Source organism: Rhinichthys klamathensis, unplaced genomic scaffold, assembly GCF_029890125.1.
Source record: "Rhinichthys klamathensis goyatoka isolate OS25496 unplaced genomic scaffold, OSU_Roscu_1.1 h1tg000040l_1, whole genome shotgun sequence".
Taxonomy (NCBI): domain Eukaryota; kingdom Metazoa; phylum Chordata; class Actinopteri; order Cypriniformes; family Leuciscidae; genus Rhinichthys; species Rhinichthys klamathensis.
In genome coordinates this window covers 2,025,745-2,047,108 of record NW_026606587.1, presented here as the reverse complement: position 1 = coordinate 2,047,108, position 21,364 = coordinate 2,025,745, and positions in this window count along the sequence as shown.

Below are 21,364 nucleotides of genomic sequence, written 5' to 3'. Positions count from 1 at the left end.
ATGTAATGTTTTTTGTAATAAAATATTCAAAAAACACTTTCACAGTGTGATATATTTCATGCAGTTGTGTAGTTTACATTATCCCAAAAGTTCCCAAGGATTTATAAATCCAGAGAAATTCCAGTTTTAAATTATGGCTACATTAATACAGACCCCTCATTAGCGGCCGTTTCAATAGGACGCTATACGTAAGCCACCAATGAGGATCTATATGATATAGTATCTCGCACGCCACTGTTGTGTCGTTCAGTCATCATGGTTCACGATTATTGATTGCGAGTACAGAAAATCCCCACAAAAAACGTAAATGTAGATCAACTGAGGCAAGCAGGCTTTGGGAAAAACAGAGAAATAATTTAAAAAAGGATCAATATCGGCGTGGCGTTTTCGAGATGGAGAGAGCTTTGCGACAAACTTCAAGGCTCGAAATTGCGACCATTTTGGTCGCATATGCTCCTGAAATTTAATCTGTGCGACCTAAAAATATATTTGGGAGCATTTGTGCGAGTGCAAATAGTGGTTGTGGTGCGACCCGTTTTCATTTCTCTACAAAACATTCGCAAATTACTGCACAGTGTGTACCTTATGTCCGCTGATACGAGGTGGCCGGACCATCATTTTATCCAACGTTACATAACCAATCAAACTTCATCCTTTCGTCTGCTTAACTTTAAAGCAGATTTTAGATTGGTTAATATTAGCTGTCAATCAATCCCACTCCCTTTCACTGCGCTCCATTGTCACGTGACAGGGAGCTGACTACCGCGTGAAATTGAAAAGGCTGAATAAGAGAGAAGATTAAACGAACGCTGACAGATTTCTTTTGTAAGCCGTCACCTAAAGTCACAAATAATCCTGGATCCACCAGCTGAAAAGAAATCGTACAGCTAAAAGATTTCAAGTGGCTCCGCTATGCTGATGGTTCAATGCATTGCGTTCACTGTAAAGCCTGTGGGACAGAGTTTGCAGGTAACACAGCGTTCGCAACTGAATCAATACATTTTAAGCGCGAAAGCTTGGTTAAACACAGAGAGAGTTCCAAGCTCAAAAAATGCAGGGAGAATTGTGTGACAAACAAATCAGGTTCATCTGGTGCGATTATTAAGGCTTTTAATCGCCAGGATGCTGCCGGTCGTTCCGCTCTACTGGCAGAGCTAAACGTCAAATTTACCACCGCATACACCAAAGAGGAGCTTGTCTTCACTAAATTTAAACCTATGTTGCAGCTCATGAAAAAGACCGGAGTTGCGATTAACATGACGTATGCAAATGACAAATCATGTGCCAATATCATCGGGGTGAGATGATATAGAGCCAGAAGACCAAATTTCAAATCCTGGCCACAGGATGTGTAAAGCCCCAGTGATTGTTGGTGTTGATTGGTGTTGTTTTTAAATAAAATAAATCTAATATATAATTTGTAGTTGTGGTGCTCCTTAATTTTTGGTGGGTGCTCCTAAATTTTTGCTGGTGCTCCTAACTTTTTGAAGATGGGAGCACCAGTGCTACCAAGTAAAAAAGTGAATTTCGAGCCCTGAACTTGGACTTGACAAAGACTCTGCTCTCGCATGCGTTTTAATTGACAGGTAAGCAAATATATATTCTACACATACAGATATATTGCACTTTGTTTGTACTTCAGTAACGCTTTTTATCAAGTCTGGTGACCAAGTCTATGGCAGTGAAATTAAATTGTGTTGCACAAAAATATTTAGCCATTACTTGCAAATACTGTGGTTTCGTTCAAATTTACTTTTAGTACGATTGTTTTAAACGTGTAAAACTGTGCAGCATTAAACCACCAAATCATTTGACAAATAGGCCTAGTCACATATCAGTAACAGGCTAGTATAGCATTACAATTCACATTCCTTGCACCTAATTCATTACGATGACATGAAATAGTGTGATAAAACCAACACATTCTCATCCTTTGGTGTCATATAGGTGACGCCATATGACATTTCGTCGAAATCTTACGCACATGGCATCCTTTAGCGTCAATATAACACGCACTGTTATGGGTAGGTTTAGGTCTAGGGTAGGGTACGGTTATGACGCCTTGGGATCTGCGTCTCATTTTCACGCTAAACGATGCCATGTGCGTCGGATTTAGACGCGCGTCACCTGTATGACGCCTTGGGTTCTGCGTCTCATATTGACGCTAAAGGAAGCCATGTGCGTAAGATTTCGACGAAATGTCCAAAGCGTCACATGCATGACGCCTTGGGATGAGAACAGGCTGGATAAAACGTACAGGTAATACAAAAAATGTATTACCTCATTCGTGAACATGATTCGTGAATTATACCATACATCTCTGGATTGTGAAAACGACATCTCCCATCGTTCCACTCTCCCTCATAGCGTCATCAAGCTTCGCCTTTGTTATTGTTTTGAAAATGCGACCTCTGGCGGTGAAAAATTACATATTGTAGCTTTAATGACTCAGACAGCAGAGGTTATATTAGGCTGCTGTCATTTTAAGAGCTAATGCACGGATCAACTTTAATGATACACATTCGTTTTCGTCCTCAATGCTTTACGTTTTTGTAAGCCATAAGCGATTCGGTTTGTGTTTACTTTGATACTCGCCGAGACAGGCATTTTGAGATCATTTTGCAATGTATGAGTCCGTTCAAGCACAAGTAGATGAGAAAGAGAAATTCGGTGTTCACATGCTTTCTGCGAGTTTCGAATTGAGTTCTCTTTCTAACACAGTCTCATCCCAGGACGTCATCTTTCTGACGCTTTTGACCATACGTCAACATCCGACGTTTTAGGGTACCCTTTAACGTCAGTTAGATGACGATTCTAGGGCGTCATCCAACTGACGCTTTACCTTTAGCGTCAGTTAGATGACGCGGGTAGGTTTAGGTCTGGGGTAGGGTTAGGATTAGATAGCGTCATCTAACTGACGTTAAAGGGTACCCTAAAACGTTGGATGTTGACGTATGGTCAAAAGCGTCAGACAGATGACGTCTTGGGATGAGACTGGGCTGCTCTTTCGCATCTTTTTGCACTCAAATGGTTTAAAATTGCTTGAAAGTTTAAACTGATAGGACCCAAAACACGTGCACTGCAAATGATAAACTTTCACTTTATGATTTGCAATTAATCCAAGAATTACATGCGTTTTAAACCTGGTGCCTGGTCCGTATGGATCGCGTATCAACTACGATCCACTTGACATCTCACATCCGATGTAACTATCGCAAAATGCACACATCGTGATATTGATGCTTAAACGCTATATCACGCAGCCCTACTAGGCATTTCTTAATACCAAGTATGCCAAGTTCGCACTTACGCAAGTAGTCCGGATTTGAACTGCGTTTTGCTAGATGTGAAATCAGAATCGGAACAGTACCTGCCCAGCGAATGATGACACTTTACAAGTTCACAAGAACACATATTGAGAAACTACTGACTCCAACCTAAAGCTACAAACCTATCTGTGTAGAATTTAAATGAATTATTTATAATGTTGTTTTTCTTTAATCATATTTTGAAATTCAGATTTGTGCAATTTCACAGACTAGTTCAAATGTAATACATCACTTCACAAATTTAAAATACCTCAAATGCATTGTTGAGACTTACTGATTATTGTGCTTTAGTTTAGTATAGGCTTGGGCGGTATCCAAATTTTGATACCGTCAAACCTCCTCCCTATTTTACCGCGGTATACGGTATTACCGCGTGATAATTCAAAATTATGACATAAGGCTCAGACGGCATCACCACACTGTTGGTTTGTGCAGGGATGAGTCACAATTTTCGAATATTCAATTATTTGATTTTATTATAGAATATGGAATAGGTTGTGGGATTATTGTCTAAAAAAAATCCCCATGTTTTCCGTTCTGATGCGGTGGTGACACGTTCAACCAGAGGGTGGCGATGCCAATAATGCATCTAAAAGCTGTCAATCAACTCTCAGACAACAGGAGAAGATGCACATTGTGAGCGGAGCATGTGAGCGGAGCATGTGAGCGGAGTGGTAATATTTCCTCCAGAGCAGAGAGCGCATTTCTGAAGATCACGCGCCGCGCGCTCAGAATGCCCGCAGTGACATGCTGGTTCGAAAACATGTGAAGTAGGGCTGCCCGTGCACGACTAAAGTTTTTTTTTTTTTCTAGTTGACTAGTAGTAGTTGATTTAAGCCATTAGTCTAATCACATATTTATATTGATTAAATTACTTAAATATATATAGGAGAGAATGCTAAACCATAATGAGCGTTTTCGTAATATATTGCCTATTCTGCATCTCAAAGCACGCATAAAGCTTGGCACAAAGAACCGGCAAAAGTAATTATAATGCATGAAACATTTGAATTGTTTATTAATGATAAACTTTCTATGTCAGTGGCTGCACAGATAAAGTTTACGATGCAGACTCGCATCTTCGCAGTAGTGAACGCGCATAGAGAGAAATGCACACTTCATATGAATTAGCCTACAGAGAGCAGCCCATTTCTTTTAGTTTTTAATTGTTTTGTTTAAAAGTAGACATTTCAAGCTTACTATATATATACACTTCTCAGATATTTAAGGCATCTATCTTATACGCTGAGTTTCGTTTTTTTAGAAGACGCGCTCCAGTTCACGCGCCGGTGCCTCCGTGTCCGGCTTATATTGTCTAATATATATGCTTCTTATTTATTAATCCAGGCAATTCGTTGATGAAACATTGATTAAAATTAAGATACAATTTATACAAAATGAAATTCACTTTAAAGAAAGGCTTTCTACAAAACAAAATGTAATAAGTGGTCAAAAATCATGTCTGATCCATTCCAAATGTTTTCCAATATTGGGCATCTTATCATCCTATCTTATTCATCTCATGCAGTTTCCTTTTCATATAATCAACATAGATGAAATAAAAAAATAACAACATTATATTATTAAACATAAATATGAATTTACTTATAGCCTATTTAAGTGTCACACCGCTCCGCTGTATAGCTGTGTAGCCTACATGCATGTGTGCGTGCATATGGTGGAGGGGTGCGGTTTTCGAATAATAATCAAATAATACCAGGCGATCTTCAAATATTATTTTTGCTTGAAATGCCCATCCCTGCCAAACTGCAGAAGTCGTGTTCTTCTTCGAGACCAGGTCACTCGGTGCGCAACTTGCCATCTTTCCCCCTCTCTCCCCGACTCTTTCTCCTCCACACTGTCACGTGATGACAACCACACATAAGCATTTTTAGCCATTAAATAAATTATATTTAATGTTTAATCCTTGTCTCCTATATAAGTGCATTGGATTTTTTTTATGACGGTATGACGATATTGAAACTGATACCGTTGCTATTTTTAGATCCCGCGGTATACGATATTACCGTATTACCGCCCAAGCCTAGTTTAGTATAATAATCCTTTCTGGGTGATGTTGTAATTTACTCGCTCTCGGTTGTTCCAAATTTAAAGACTTTTTTTGCCATGGAAAAAAAAAATACATTCTCAGTCACTTTCATCACTTTTGTTTTTCTTCCAATAAAAGACTGACAAGTGACTGAGAATTCCCACAGAAGAAAGTCATTCAGGTTTTGGAAAAACAAAGGGTGAGCGAATATTGACAGAATTACAAACTGGCAACATGAGCATGAGTAAAGGACAAAATTGTTATGATTGTGATTGCTATCACACAAAAATCTATTAATTGATTAAAAATGGAAACTATATTCTGAAGAAAATGTTTAGTTTGAAACATTTCAATTCGCAATGCACTTAATCATTACATTGTGATAAAGGAAAACTAATATGATTTTCATCTTTTAAACTGTTTAAAGTCAGCACGACACTGAAGCTGTGACTGTGTTTTCTTCCCTATCCGCTTGTTAAAATCCCCTTGTGGTAAAAATCAAGCTTTTAATGTTGTTTATATGTCTATGTGGTGTTTTTAATATGCTTTAAGACAAACCATGTGCAAATTCACAAGTCAACACCATTGCTGAAAGCAGTTTGAAATGTGTTCTTATGTCACCAACGTATCCAATCGCGTCAACGAGCCGGCGGGGTTTAGCATATCATTAACTATTCACTGAAGCAGGGGTCTCAAGAGAAGCCAGGTTATCCCCGTATATTTTTCTGTTAATATGAAAAACCTTGTACATTTAGCAATATAGCGGGTGAACTGTGTATATGATGTATATTACGATGTTAAGATGAACTATATTCCTTTCTCACTAACGTTCTAAGTTGTTCAAAGCGTTTCTGCGGATGCTGATAGTTAGTAGGCAGTAGGGGTGACCCCGAATAGTCGAAGATTCGATGCTTCGATAGGAGGAGCCTGATTCGACTACCAATCTCACGGTCGAATCTTCGCAGATGTGTTATTAAACGAGGATTATGTCATTTTGGCTATATGAGTGTGCTCATGTCTGATTTCACATAGAACTACAGGTTTTCTGTCAATACGTTAATATACAGCCTATTATGATAATGCTGTCAATAAAAATGTGCAAAGAAAGAAGCTTTAAATAAATATTTTTTAACGTGCGTGCAGCGTGAATAAATCCAAACACCCGTGACAGATTTAAGTTTCACTTTCGATCCGTGACCGACAGAGGAGCGTCTTGTCGGCAGGGATTTAAATCTTTAAAAAATGTCTGGGATAAGAAAATCTAAAGATGCACACCATCAGAAAGGATATTCTCCAAGGCTGGATTTAGCATCAGGAAAACTTCTGCTGGCTAACGTTAACAGGTTGGTTTTCCTTGGGACGTTCTAAAACGCTTAACGTGAAAAAAGCTTTTAAAACGCTTAAATGGCACTTTTACGTGCTTAATGTATGTACACAGTAGGCTACACACCTTAAGAAACCATTCTATGTGCAGATAAGCAGATGAACCCAGAATATGAACGCAACGCGTTTCTCCTATAGAAAGTCACGTAAAGCTTTTTCTTTAACGGTTTTCTATGGGAGAAAAATGCTTAACGCAGCCTATAATAAAACGCGTTGCGTTCATATTTTGGGCTCATCTGCTTTTCTGTAGGCTATATAGTATGCTTTATTAATAAGGTGTGAACAGAATTTGATCTTTTAATATAACAGTTTTAGGAAGCCGTTAAGCGTTTTTCACGTTAAGCGTTTTAGAATGTATTTTATCCGCGCACACAATTTGAAAAGACTCAAACGGACACAGGCCAAGTGAAAGACTGGATTTTGTTTTTTCGATCGGGTATAGGTACAGTGATTTCAAAACATTTCAGCCGGTTCTAATTTGATTTTTGGATACTGTGAACACGTTTAGCTAAAAAGACTGCCGCTCCAGTTTAGCGTTTATTGTTGGTTCTGCAGTTAAAAAGACAAAGTTGACAATCCTGGCCATACTTTCGTTATTTTAATAATTTCTTTATTTTTATTTTATTAATTGATCACTCAGGGTGATCTAATTTAACTATTTGTGACTTGTGTTTTGAATATTTGTTCCCCTGCACTTTAGTTATTTTGCACACATTTGTTCTGCTTCTTGTGACTTGATTCTGACTTATTTCGTTTTGTATTTTTATTAATTATAAATGTATATTGTGTTCTTAATTGTTGATTATTTTTCAGTGCATCGATGTTGCGCTGTAGGCCTACTTAGAGCCTGCTCGTACAGGCAATTCAGCCGATTTAATTTCGATTTGCATGTGAAATGCAAATCCTATCTGCAGTGTGGCCTTTCTGCCGTTATTTATGTTATTTCTTAGTTTTATTGATCCAAAATGTTTTTATACATTTTCTTCTATATCTTTGTGTGATGTTCTGTACATCGCGGCTTTAAAATGTTAAAGCCCCGCCCCCTCCCCAACAACACACACATGGTTCGACTATTAGTCGACTATGGGCAGGACTTGACGAATCTGATTCGACTATGAAAATCCTTAGTCGGGGACACCCCTAGTAGGCAGCTGTCTGACTCTGAGATGGCGAACGGGACATGGTTTGTGTGTAACATTTTAGCAACACATTATTAGCTGTTTGATAACGCAGTCAAGCAAAAGGCTAATCATAATTAATTACCGTTATGTGTCAGACGTTGTAAAGAGCGATACCATTGTGCAGCGTTTACCTCTGTTGACCGAGTGGACCTCTGAGCTGGTGTGAGTGAGTGGAGGTGGGGCTAATTTGCATATTCATAAAAATGTATTTAAAAAATAAAATTTCACAGAAAAAAAAAAACGTTTTAATATGTCATTTTGGTGATCAAATATGAGTTTTGAGGGATACAATTATTGACAACAGGGGGACTTTAAATGTGTAAAATGAATAAATAGTGCACAAATAGTTCTCAAGTGAAACGAGTAGACCCGGAAACAGCATTCCTTATGTCATGATGAATTAACTAGCAGATTTTGACAAATCCGAGTGAAACTGCTTGTTGAACATGACAAATGTAGGACGGGACTTGATTTTGTCCATCAGGAATTATTTGATTGGATGGTTGGATCATTGTGGTTTGCTATTGCTGTGATTTCATGTCACTAGAGAAGAGAAGAGATGTCGCTGCAAGAGGGAGGGGAACTTATTTTGATTAAAGAGGACTTTTGCCTTTTTACATTTTCAACACAAAGTGTACTCCAAACGGAGAGCACACTGTGTTTTTCGGAAGAAGGGGCTTCATAGAGACAGGAACTAAAGAGTGTTACTGACAGACTGGGGAAAGAGAGGTGCTGCTACAATGTAAAATATGTGAAAAATAATTTGTTTTTGTTTTTTAATTCAAGCATGAAAACCTATTCAAGTTGTAGGCCCAAAAACAAAATCACGACTTTGCAAAAGGGCAAAATATGGCCTCTTCAGATATTAAGAGGGCACATGAATTAAAATATATATATGCACGGATAAGTTGTTTATAATCAGCACTGCATTATTCCTTAAAAATAATTCCTGACAATATTGATTTTATGGTGACTTTAATATTTGACATATGAAAACGTACTACAAGACAATAATGATCCGTGTATTTTTATTTAACCAGCAAAGTGGCATGACTCACCAACCCGGCGTCACTCACGAGACTTGATGAGCCGCGAGCAGCTGAAGCTCGTGAGTCTGCTCTACTTCACGCGCACTGGTCAACAACGCGCATGCGCTGCGCTCAATCAAAACATAACGCACGGATGACATACGCACAACTCTTTTCTTTTTGATATGTGACTCAAGTTAGAAAACTCGAGTGTGTCATGATAATATTATTTATATGAATAATATAATATAGATGGTTTAATCACCCGGCCCCAGCAGTTCCATGTATGGAAGTGTATTTAAAAAATCATTCAAGGCACGTAGCTTACAAAAGCTGTCTGCTTCTTTGACGGACAAAAGTAAAACAGCTCAAGGGTACGAACTCCTTTAAACTGTGGTTATCCATTATGCAGAATTAGGACTAAGAAAGAAAAAAACACTCACTTCCCAATCGACCCACGCACATTTGTTAATATAAAAAGGCCTCAGCATAATGTGGGAAGAAATCAAGCAAAACGAGGCTAGATTCACTCGGTGCTCGTTAAAGTCCACCATGCTCCGCAAAATCCCCCAATATTTCACACAGTTCATATTAAAAGAGTTAAGCTATAAATTCAAAACAATATCTTGCATAGCTGCCAACTCTTGTATAGCTGTGTAGCCTACATGCATGTGTGCGTGCATATGGTGGAGGGGTGCGGTTTTCGAATAATAATCAAATAATACCAGGCGATCTTCAAATATTATTTTTGCTTGAAATGCCCATCCCTGCCAAACTGCAGAAGTCGTGTTCTTCTTCGAGACCAGGTCACTCGGTGCGCAACTTGCCATCTTTCCCCCTCTCTCCCCGACTCTTTCTCCTCCACACTGTCACGTGATGACAACCACACATAAGCATTTTTAGCCATTAAATAAATTATATTTAATGTTTAATCCTTGTCTCCTATATAAGTGCATTGGATTTTTTTTATGACGGTATGACGATATTGAAACTGATACCGTTGCTATTTTTAATCGGGAGTGTGGCGTGTGAGCGTGTGAAACCAATCAAATGCGGGTGTCTCACGCATTGGCCGTGAGACACCCGCATTTGATTGGTTTCACACGCTCACACGCCACACTCCCGATTTCTCACGCTGAAGTGTCAACCCGATCGGTCAAATGCCTGGAAGATGAGTTTATCTATAGATCTACCTGTTGAGCCACTCGTGATCGACTAGTTATACCGCAAATTCGTTAAAAATCTCCCGTTATCTAGAGCGAGCGTGCATGCGAGACAGAGATTGTGCTCCAAACCGCGTAGAGCGAGCGAGAGAGCTTGCGCGAGCGAGAGACCTTGCACGAGCGAGACCCATCCCCGCCCCCCCCCCGTCAACAAATCTCACTCGTCCCCCCCAAATCTCACGCCGAGCAAAACTCAAAAGTTGGCAGGTATGATCTTGATCGAGTAAAGAAAGAACGACTGACATGCATCACTCACCTGCAGCAATTAAACTTGTCGTTACTAATGCAGCTCATCCGTTCATCGCCCCCTACAGGTGAGGATATAAAGGTTTATTCTGCATTCATAGCTTATGTTATATTATTATATTATATTATATTATATTATATTATATTATATTATATTATATTATATTATATTATATTATATTGTATTATATTATATTATGTTGTTATATTATATGATGCTATATTTGTTATATTATATTATATTGCTGAGTTATAGGATGGAGAAAATAACAAATTAAATTACATTTGATTTAAAATGCTGTTTATTCTTTGCTTCAGTTGTTTTTGCTTTAACCAGCATCTGCATTATTTTCTTTGCAGTCAGTCTCACACCTTCAGTTCCACCACGACCTTCAGGAGGTGTTCAGCGTTTCTATTATTCTCTTTTTTCCCTTTATTTTGACAAGCCCCGAAACTTCTTTACTCCCTGCTGTATTGTCTTCTTTTTCATTCTGTTCAGATTTTTATTTATTTATTTATGGACATTTTTTGATTTGCCCTGCCTCTTGTCTTATTTATTTGAACAGGATTATGCTGGAACGGATGTCCGGATGTTGAATAAGTCATCATGTTTGCCTAACTCTCCTGGAAATTGTAAAAAGTTCCCTGTCTGTTCAAAGGGCATCTTGAAGCCCAGGTCTCCATTTTATAACCTTTCTTCTGGCTTGTAAAACGTTTGCAAGGTTGCTCACTTCGTCTCACAACAATCCAACTGGTAATGTCATTGGAATACTTTTAAAATGAAATCATTTTGAAAGGTTTATGCGTTTGATTTCTGCTCACCCAGAAATCACCTCGTCTTTTTCTTCTTTTGATACAGTGCCATCCTTTGGCATAAGATAATGTGACCTGATACATAAAAGGCCAGCTGCCTAGGTAATAAGAGAAGCTTGCTGATTGCATTAGCAAACACTGTTTCATTTCAGTCCAAAAGCACAAACTCAATCTGAGTGGATTTATTATTACAGGCAAAACATGAATAAGTTGATATAATAAGGGATTAGACCCGATGTGTTTTTAAAAAAAAAAAAGACTTTAAGATCTCCTGACGTAACATAAGTGAAATGGGATTTACACAAATCCTACAGATTTTAAAATAATCTTGGCAATTATAAAACAAAGACAGACAACAAAGGGGTTACACATTAACAGCACTAAAACAGATTTGTCAAGAATGAATAATGATGGATTAAAAAAAATCAGCAGATAAAGATAGTATCTTATTATGGGGGGAAAACTTAACTCTAAACACATTCAGAATCCTTTAAACCAGGGATTTTGGATCTTTTAGATTCCTAGGACCAACAAATAAATTGAATTTGGAACTTGGTGCTTTTAAAATTTAAAAGGCTATTTTCATGTATTAAGACGAAATTTATGCTGTGATATTAATATTATATATAATGCGTAAATAGTATTTTGAAAGTAATATGTTCTGTTATGTTTCTGTTATTGTGCTTTATTTATTTAGATGTATTATTTATTTATTTTAAATAAATGTATTTATTTGAATCAATGTTTAGCTTATTTTATTCAATTTATTTATTTATTTGGTTAATCTTATTATTGTGTAATATTTTATTGTATTTAATTTTAATTTGATTTATTTTGTTAAATTTTTTACACTGTTTTTCTATAGACTTTTCCACGGAGCGTCCCTTGCAGCCCCCTAGGGATCCTTAGACTCCAGTTTGAAACCCCCTGCTTTAAAGTACATCCCTTGTTTTTCTTTAGTTCAAGCATTCATGCTCAATTTATTCACACAGAGTTGACAGCTAAACCAAAAATATAGCCAGTTGCTTTGAATGGTGCTTACGGGGCAAAAGGCATTTGCGGTTCACAAGACAAAAGCAGCACACAGATACTTAGTGCAGATAATATCGACTGGAGAGGCCTCAAAATAGCTGGAGTGTTGTGAATAACACTGTGTGAGTGTCTGTAGCTTATACATGTATGTTTTAATAGGTGACACTGTGAAATAACGTTCATTCGGAAAGGATATTGCGTGACGCCAATGTTAGACATTGTCCAAAAGTATTATTTTTTGCACAGTGCAGCAGCTACTTGAACCTCTTGCGCATCGTATGTGTTTACCGCACTGTTGTGTGTGTGTGTGTGTGTGTGCACCATGTAGGTGTAAAAGTGGGTGCTTAAAAATTAGATATGACCCTGTCTGTTGAAAATAACAATATAGTGTGTTCTCTCTTTTGTCTTTTTTCCCCTCACCCTTAGACTTTTTAGTGATTTTTCCTTTTTTTATGTATAGAAAAGCACTTTTTTCCGTTTTTCCACCCTCTCTAAAACAATCATCATCGCCCACATGTGTAAATATACACATTCACATTCACGGGATCATTTCTCAAAAATGATTTTCACTGCTAGTTTAGGTCTTGGGACATTCTAGCAAGATTATTTTATTGTTATTTGATTATTAAAAATATAACACACGCAAATATAAAGGCTATAATGTTATAGATTCTTGAAATTCAAACATTATGTTGTATAAATTATAAAAATCTAATTGATTTGAGTCTGCAGTATCTTAATTGTGAGGTATTGCAGGATTATTTGAGATTTTGAGATGCAATTTTTTTGGGGGGATGAATTTTTTTTTTTTATTCTGACATGTTCTTCTCATGTCGGAATAACAAGAAATCTGAAAAATATAAGAACAAACAAATGACAAAAATTTTGAAAATTAACACACCATTATTCTGCATGCTATATGCACAAATATTAAAACTCAAATATAAATTTTACATTTCCAGGCCTCTGATAATCAAAGGCCACCAGGGCATTAAAAGGATAGTCCATCCATAAATGGAAATTCTGTCATTTCCTCACTGTCATGTCATTCCAAACCTGCATGACTTTCTTCTGTGAAACACAAAAGTAGATCATTTGAAAAAACGTCTCACCAATGCTCTTCAAAATATATTCTTTTGTGTTCTGCTGAAGAAAGAGAGTCATACAAGTTGGAAATGGAAAAGCATTTGCTTGGAAGTGAGCAAATGCTGACAAAATTTCATTTTTTGGTGAACTAACTTTAAAATGCATCGTTTATTTTTTTGTCTTAAATGATCTGCTGTGTAAAACAAAACAAGGAATTAAACACTGCAGACAATTAGTGAATACATTCCCAGTATAGTCTGATGAAATACTCATAAGACCAACAAAAAGGCTAATCTTAAATCTATGAGAGCTACGGATGTGTTTCTGACACAGAGATTAATGAGTGTGGGCTTGTGTCTTATAATAAAGACAGAATTGCATGCAACGCGCTAATACTGAAGAGAATAAGTTTGCTGATCAAATCCCAGTGAGAACATTGAGTTATATACTGGCAAACATAGAGCAGTACCCACACAATCAGTGATATGCAAATCCACACGCTATACACACATCAATAGGTTAAAACAGTGCCCTTGGCATCTCAGGATACTTAGAAACTCTATTAGTATTGAACAAGTCTCAGTGCAAATATGTGGGGGGGACAAAAAGACGATAAACAGAGTATGTGGATGTTTGTGTGAAGATAAGAGTTCCTGACACCACTAATACCAAATCAGACGACTAATTCAGCCTCTATTCGTCATTATCCAGTCATCTGTTTCCTGAGCCACAGTACCTGTGGGCTTTGATGAACCATTGAGAATTAGAAATAGATTGGGATTGGGAATCACTGGCATGGAAGGTGGGTTGCTAATTGTATACCAGTGGTAATTAATGTGGGAAAGAGAGGATGAGAGAAGCCCTATAACTGAAGGGGAATGCTAAAGGGACACTCTAAGAGGGATCTAATTACTTCAGATGACATGAGGGGATCATGACCAGTGGGTTACTGATTTTACTGCATCGGAATGTAATGAATGGCTTTACAGGAGTGTTTTCAGAGTTCCCAAAGTCTCATGTTGTAAATAATCACGCATGCTGTTAAACAAACTTCCTCTCAGGGTCAAAAACAGCAGCTTTGTTTTGAAACATGGTCAGTGCCTAATGATGGGTTGAACATATCATGTGTCCAAAAATAAAAAAATAAAAAAATCCCACAGTAGTGACAGCCAAGGGATGGATCATATTTAGAAATTCCTTCTAATTCCAGTAAAACTTCCATCAAAAATATCAATCATGATCATTAATTTAATAATTATTCAAATAACATAATTCACAATTTTTTATACAAAAATAAAATGCATAAATATTATAAATTGTAAAAATGTAGAATTGACAAAATCATACACGATTTTGATAAAAATATGTATATTAAAAATAATAAAACTGATGCAGAATCAACATAAAATTCTAAAAAATAAAACACATTTAGAATTAAAATAAATGTAGCATTAACATAAATCATATAACATTTTTGATGGATCTGACAAATTTGTTAATATTCAAATATTTAAATTATTAAATGACCTACATTTCTTTTACTTTCTGTCGAAATTTTGTCAAAACTAATAGCCATGACAATTAAGTAAAAGGAATGCATTAAAAATATAAAATGTTATTTCAATAATATTTTATTTGAATAAAATAACAACAATATAATTATTTTTAATAAATGTAGAGTGAACGCTTTTCTACTTGAAACGTCCTGGTTGCGTATGCAACCCACCATTCCCTGAAAGAGGGAACAGAGGACGTAGTCGACGTCGACTGAATGTGGATCACGCTTAGGGAACCTGTCTTCTTCGTACTTACTTTCAGGCGGAGAAGGGACAGGGCTGAGGCCAGGAAAGTCACTGCTGTTCCTACAGGACCACTGGGAAAGCGTTCCCTGACATGAAAGGAAGGGACGCTGCGGAAGCCACATCCTGCCCGCAGGGAGGTAACGTGGAGAATACACATATGGACTGGGCGAATTGACGGGCAGTACAACATATGGAATGTCACTGGGGAGGCTCCAGCAACAGGGGGGAGCTACTAACCAGTCAGTGATGGCAGAAAGCTCTGCCCAGGGAAGACACGGGCTCGCCGCAGGGAGCCGTATCGTGGAAGAATACACATAATGGGATCACCGTGGGGATCGCAACATATGGACCCAGCCAAGCACAAGTTCACCAGTGCATACGAGTGGTAGGCCTGGCTTCGGACGCTCCGCCGCGTCCGTCGCCGGAGGGTGTGGAGGAACCCAACAGGGTTCGCTTTAAGAGGGAACTCTAGGGTGGACATCCCTAGACCGACCGCGCACGCTGCGATGCTCGTGCCCGTGAGGGCGAGCTCACTCACGAGCGCACGGTCTAGACTACCCTCGTGCATGTCCACGAGTGTCTTGGCCTGATAGACCTGCAACAACGCCATGGCATGCAAAGAGGAGGCGGCTTGCCCACAGGCTTTGTAAGCTCTGACCGTCAAACCTGACGTGAGATCATAGGCCTGCAAGGGGAGACAAGGATCCCCCAGATGCAGTGGCCGTTGGACACAGGTGTGTCGCAACAGACTGCTCCACTGGAGGGATAGCCTCATAACCCTTCAGTGCTCCTCCCTCAAGGGTAGCGAGGGGGGAAGAACCGCTCAGGCAGTTTTTGGCAGTAAAAAGGGCCGTCCACGACCTAGTAAGCTCTCCATGCACTTCCGGAAAGAAGGGCACTGGGGCGGCGGGCTGAGAACCAGCACGGCCCGCCCCGAGATACCAATCATCCAACCGAGACTGAGCGTGACACGGTGGAGGGTTCCACTCGACCCCGACAGCCTCGGCGGCCCAATTCAGCATTGCTCACAGTTCTGGATCCGGCTCGGGCAACGTTACGCTCCCAGAGGGAAATAACGTAGTCGAGTCATCATCTCCAGAGGCCAGCTCACCCTCCGATGCTGCAATCACCCATTACCGATGCCCATTACAGATGGACCAGCACACTCCACGGGGTACTCCACCGGCTGCAGTGGAAGGGAGGAGTGAAGAGCCCACAGGGAATGGTTACCGGGCGAGAGTGTGAACTATCCTCCATCCAAAACTATCCTCCTATCACCCACCCCACGCGGCACCCGAAGGCGGGGCGTGGTAATGGGGACTCGGGCTTCGCGGACAAAGGCGAGTCTCGACCTCAACACAGCGACAGTCATATTCCCGCAATGGGAACATGAACTGTCAACAAAAGCTGCTTCAGCGTGCTGTAAGCCCAAACACGTGATGCAACAATTGTGAATTGTGTCAGAGAGAGACAGGGATCGAATGCATCCAGAAACGCACAGGCGGAATGACATTTTTTTTCTTTCTTTTTTTTAAAGATGCAAACGCACCCGTGTTGCTCTTTTAGGAAATGGGACCGCCACCAGTGCCGGAGCACACAGGGAATGACGTGGCAACGCTGAATCAGCGAACGGAAAAGTGAAGCACTCACTTCTCGCCCATAACCAACCGTCAAACACACACAAAGAAATAGAACTTTGATGCTGTTAAAACAGCAGTTGAGAGACTGAGAAGCTCGTGATCACGCTGCACTCGCGCTGTAGAAACACCAACACTGGGAGGTCTTCCCGCAAGAATACCTACACATTCGTTTAAACAATAGTACTCTTCAGAGACATCCGATCGGCTCCGAAGCGAAAGGCAACTGGTGCGTGCGTCCACTTCCGTGTTTATACCCGCGCTGCGGGGCGGAGCGTGTAATCATGCACGCCAATGTTGAATTGGCTTGATTAAATAGTAGTATGAAGAAGACAGGCTCTTGATCTGGCGTGATCCCCATTCAGTCGACGTCGACTACGTCTGACGTTCTCAACTGAACGGGAACTTTTACTGTTGTGTGTGATCCAAAGGCTTTTCTCAAGGAAAAAAAACATACATGTACAACATATAGGCTACACATGCTGTTCACGACTTCTAGAGGGCCTCGAAACACACAAGCAGAACACATTTCTGTCTAAATCGGTCATAAAAAGCCTTATTAAGTTAAATGAATGCATCCCCTTACAAACAAATGATTTTATGAAGAAATTAAATTAATTTTTCTCATGCTTCATGAATAATTTCCACTATTTTCTTTAAGTCATGAACAACAGAATGTGTGTAGATGGAGCTCAAGTTTACATGTCACGAGGCTTATCAAAATCTTCAACCTATACTACCCCCATCACATGATTCACATTATTAATTTTCAATACCTCCTTTTCCCATGCCTATTTGATGTATTCATTACATTGTCAAAACACTTCACGAGATGCTACTTCTCAAACTAGCAAGACGTCTGTAGTGAATGCAAATGCTGAAATCTAAATAGGAGACTTTAAGAAACATATTGGTGATTTGTACATTTCAGCAAATAGAACAAGAGACATATATGGAATTTGAATAAGCCTGAACACAATTGATTTTCCTTGGGTAATTTCACAATGTGCAGGCATTGGAGACTATCAATTTGTGCATTTTAAATGATCTTGGACTACTTCTGTCAGATCATCTTCATGTACAACTACTTCCCAATCAGTCTTCTGACATTTCTTTTGAAAGATTAAGGATAATAGTTTTGGAAAACAAGCTAACAAATTTCTAGACAAGACATCGCTTTTGCAACTAATGCATTTCCATTTTTTCTCTAAAAGCTCAAATCTGCAATGTCATGTTGTCCTATGGGCAATTTTTTTTTTTTAAATAGCTTTGATTTTTGGACAAAGTGTATTTGCAAGCACTTACAAAGAGCTTCACACGTGAACTGAAAACCTTCGGAAGTCTTTCATTGTGGATTGTGCACAGACAGACTTTACAGACCTTAACTTCACGGGTAGTCTACTTTAATGAACTTTATCTCATAAATTGATTACATTGCCCCCACCCCTCCCCTCCCCTCATTGCTATTTACTTTCCTCTTACATCATCATCCCGCTGATCTTCTTCAAATGCTGATTAAAACGCTGTGCTCATGTGAATGCAGATGTTGAAGGGTGACCTTTTGGTCATATAGTATAAGCTGGGCAACACTTGCTAATCAGCCATCCATAAGAGGCAGTGTAAAGAAGCATTGCCTTTCTGTCATGCTGTCATACTGATTGCTAATGTATGCATGCCGTGATATCACATTCAGCATAAGATAAAGACAACTTTCAACTGAGGTTTTATCTGAAGACTGGCTTGATAGAAGTCTCTGTTTACTTTGAAGTTCTTATCTGACATTGTGGCAGCATAACAGTTTATAGTCATACACATACGCAAAAAAAAAAAAAGGGTGAGGTTTTGGTTGAGTTGCGTTAGTATTGTGTTGAAACTCACGGTTATGGGTTAAGGGTAGTGACATTTCTAAAACACATTCAAAGCTGTTGACCAATCACAACACACACTGATACAGCCGACCAACCAGAGTGCATCACATTTTTCAGAAGGAGTGGCTTCATAGAGACAGGAAGTTAACAGAGCGTTACTGACAGACTGGGAAAAGAGGTGCTGCAACTAAAATATGTGAAAAAAGTAATGTGCTTTTTTGAACATTCACGCATAAAACCTATTCTAGTAGACCCAAAAAGAAAAGCAAGGCTTTGTAAAAGCAGCCACTCAACTGAGATTGCCCTGCTCTCGGTTATTAAAGGTTATTATAAGAGACTGGCAAGAGCAGCTTCCCAATTACACATTTAACCACCAGATCCTCCTCTCAACACTCATGATGAAGGGCATCGCAGGAACTGCACTCCAGGGGTTCAAGTCTTGTAGGTCCTTCAGGGTATCTTGGAGGTGTAAGGTGTCGAAGTCACAACATCTAACTATTGGGGTGCCTCAGGGCTCAGTGCTTGGACCACTTCTGTTCTCCATCGACATGACATCACTTGGAACTATCATTCAGAAACATGGCTTTTCCTATTACTGCATATGCTGATGACACAGATTTACCTCTCATCCAACAGTAGCTGCTCACATCTCAGCCTGCCTGACAGACATTTCTTGTTGGATGAAGGACCATCACCTTCAACCCAATCTTGCCTAGACAGAACTGCTTGTGCTCTCAGTCACCCCAACACTGCATCACATCTTCTCCATTCAGGAAGGCTCATCAACCATAACTCCTTCCACAGCACCTTGGAGTTGTGATTGATAATCACAAGATCAAACCCTTCAGAGAATGCTACACAACTCCTTGTCCAAGCTCTTGTTCTATCCAGACTGGACTATTGTAAAGCTCTCTTAAACTGCCAGACCTCTGTAACTGATCCAGATAGCGCATGTCACGCCTCTCTTCATCAATTTGCACTGGTTGCCAATAACCACTCACATCAAATTCAAGGCACTGATGCTTTGAACAACCACTGGCTTTGCACCCCTATACCTAAACTCACTACTTCACACCAATGTGCCCACCAGAAAATTGATTTCTGCAAGTGAACGGCGCCTTGTGGTGCTGTCCCAAAAAGGCACAAAATCCCATTCACAGACCTTTTCCTGGACTGTTCCCTGCTGGTGGGATGACCTGCCTAACTCAACCCGAGCTGCTGAGTCTTTCAAGAAGTGGCTAAAGACTCACCTTTTTCGTCAACACTTTAAATATTCTAACACTTTCTATTCTATTTCTATTTTATTTATTTTTTTAAAAACACCTCGCTACATGTATACTGTGCTACACTTACTGGAGCTACATATTATTACTCTTTTGTTGTTCTAACTTCTATTATTGCTCTCCTCATTTGTAAATCACTTTAGATGGAAGCGTCTGCTAAATGATTAAATGTAAATGTAAAAGGACATAATAGATCCTCTTTAACTGGTTAAAACAGTTGTGGTTCATAAACCATGTAGACTACAGATATAATTGTGGTCTATTTTGAAACCAGACATAAGAATTAATAATAATTAATTACATAAATAATTGCATTACATATAAATAAAAAGTTAATTATTAATTTACTAAATAAATATTTATGATATAAAATGATATTCAATGTTAAATAATGCACTTAAGTAATAACAAAATACATAAAGGAAATGTATTTTCATAAAATACTATTTCATATCTGAAGAATGAGCTTGACTTTAGCAAGGAAATAAATACAACTCTAAAAAATTGTAATGTAAAGTTGGCTAAAAACAAACCATCTAAATGTTTTAAAGATGTGATCATGGTAATACATCTTTGTAAATGTAGTGGTGAACAGATGACAAATCTAGCACATTTTAAATTGGCATCTTCACAAAATGTGTGATCTTTCTTATCTTGGTGATGAACAATCTTTCATTATGATAACTTGCTTGCTGCACGTAATGAGAATTACATGAATCTGTGCAGATTTCCACACAATCTAAATGCCCATCAGTGACCTAATTGTTCTGCACCCATTTATGTTCATTTATTATTTAATGATAAAAGTTTCTGAATAAATATCTTTCAGCTAAAAATAAAGCTATTTAAATCCATATCATATATTTTTTTATGACAAAAGGATTGGCGTGAGTCTATTTGTAATACTAAAGGGATATGAATAGTAAAATATTTCTTTCAATGAATAAATCAAATTTTAAGTTATGCATAATGACTTTAATGTTATCCCACAGGTGAGATACAGTAACACAGTACAGTGGCCAAAAATTTTGTTTAAAAATGTAAGGCGGCAAGTGAATATGCATGAATCTCTAAGCATACTAAGCTATGCATATTACAGTCTGTCCAAATGAACAAGATTTCATAGTTTATTATTTATATTGGTATTTTTTTTCTTCAGAAAAGTGCTGGTATTCTTCCTCCATGAATATACTTTTAACACTTTTTTGTCTTTTTTCCCCTCCTCTAATACATTGCACAACATGTGTTTTGCATCTTCAGACCTATAACCATATATACTGCATGTCCCCTTTTGAGAGTATCTGATCTGGCACCATAAGTCAGATCTCATATGTGATTTACTTCACTTTTTTTCTTTTTTTAACCCTCCACTGTCGACTTTGAGTGAACACCGACTGGGAGTA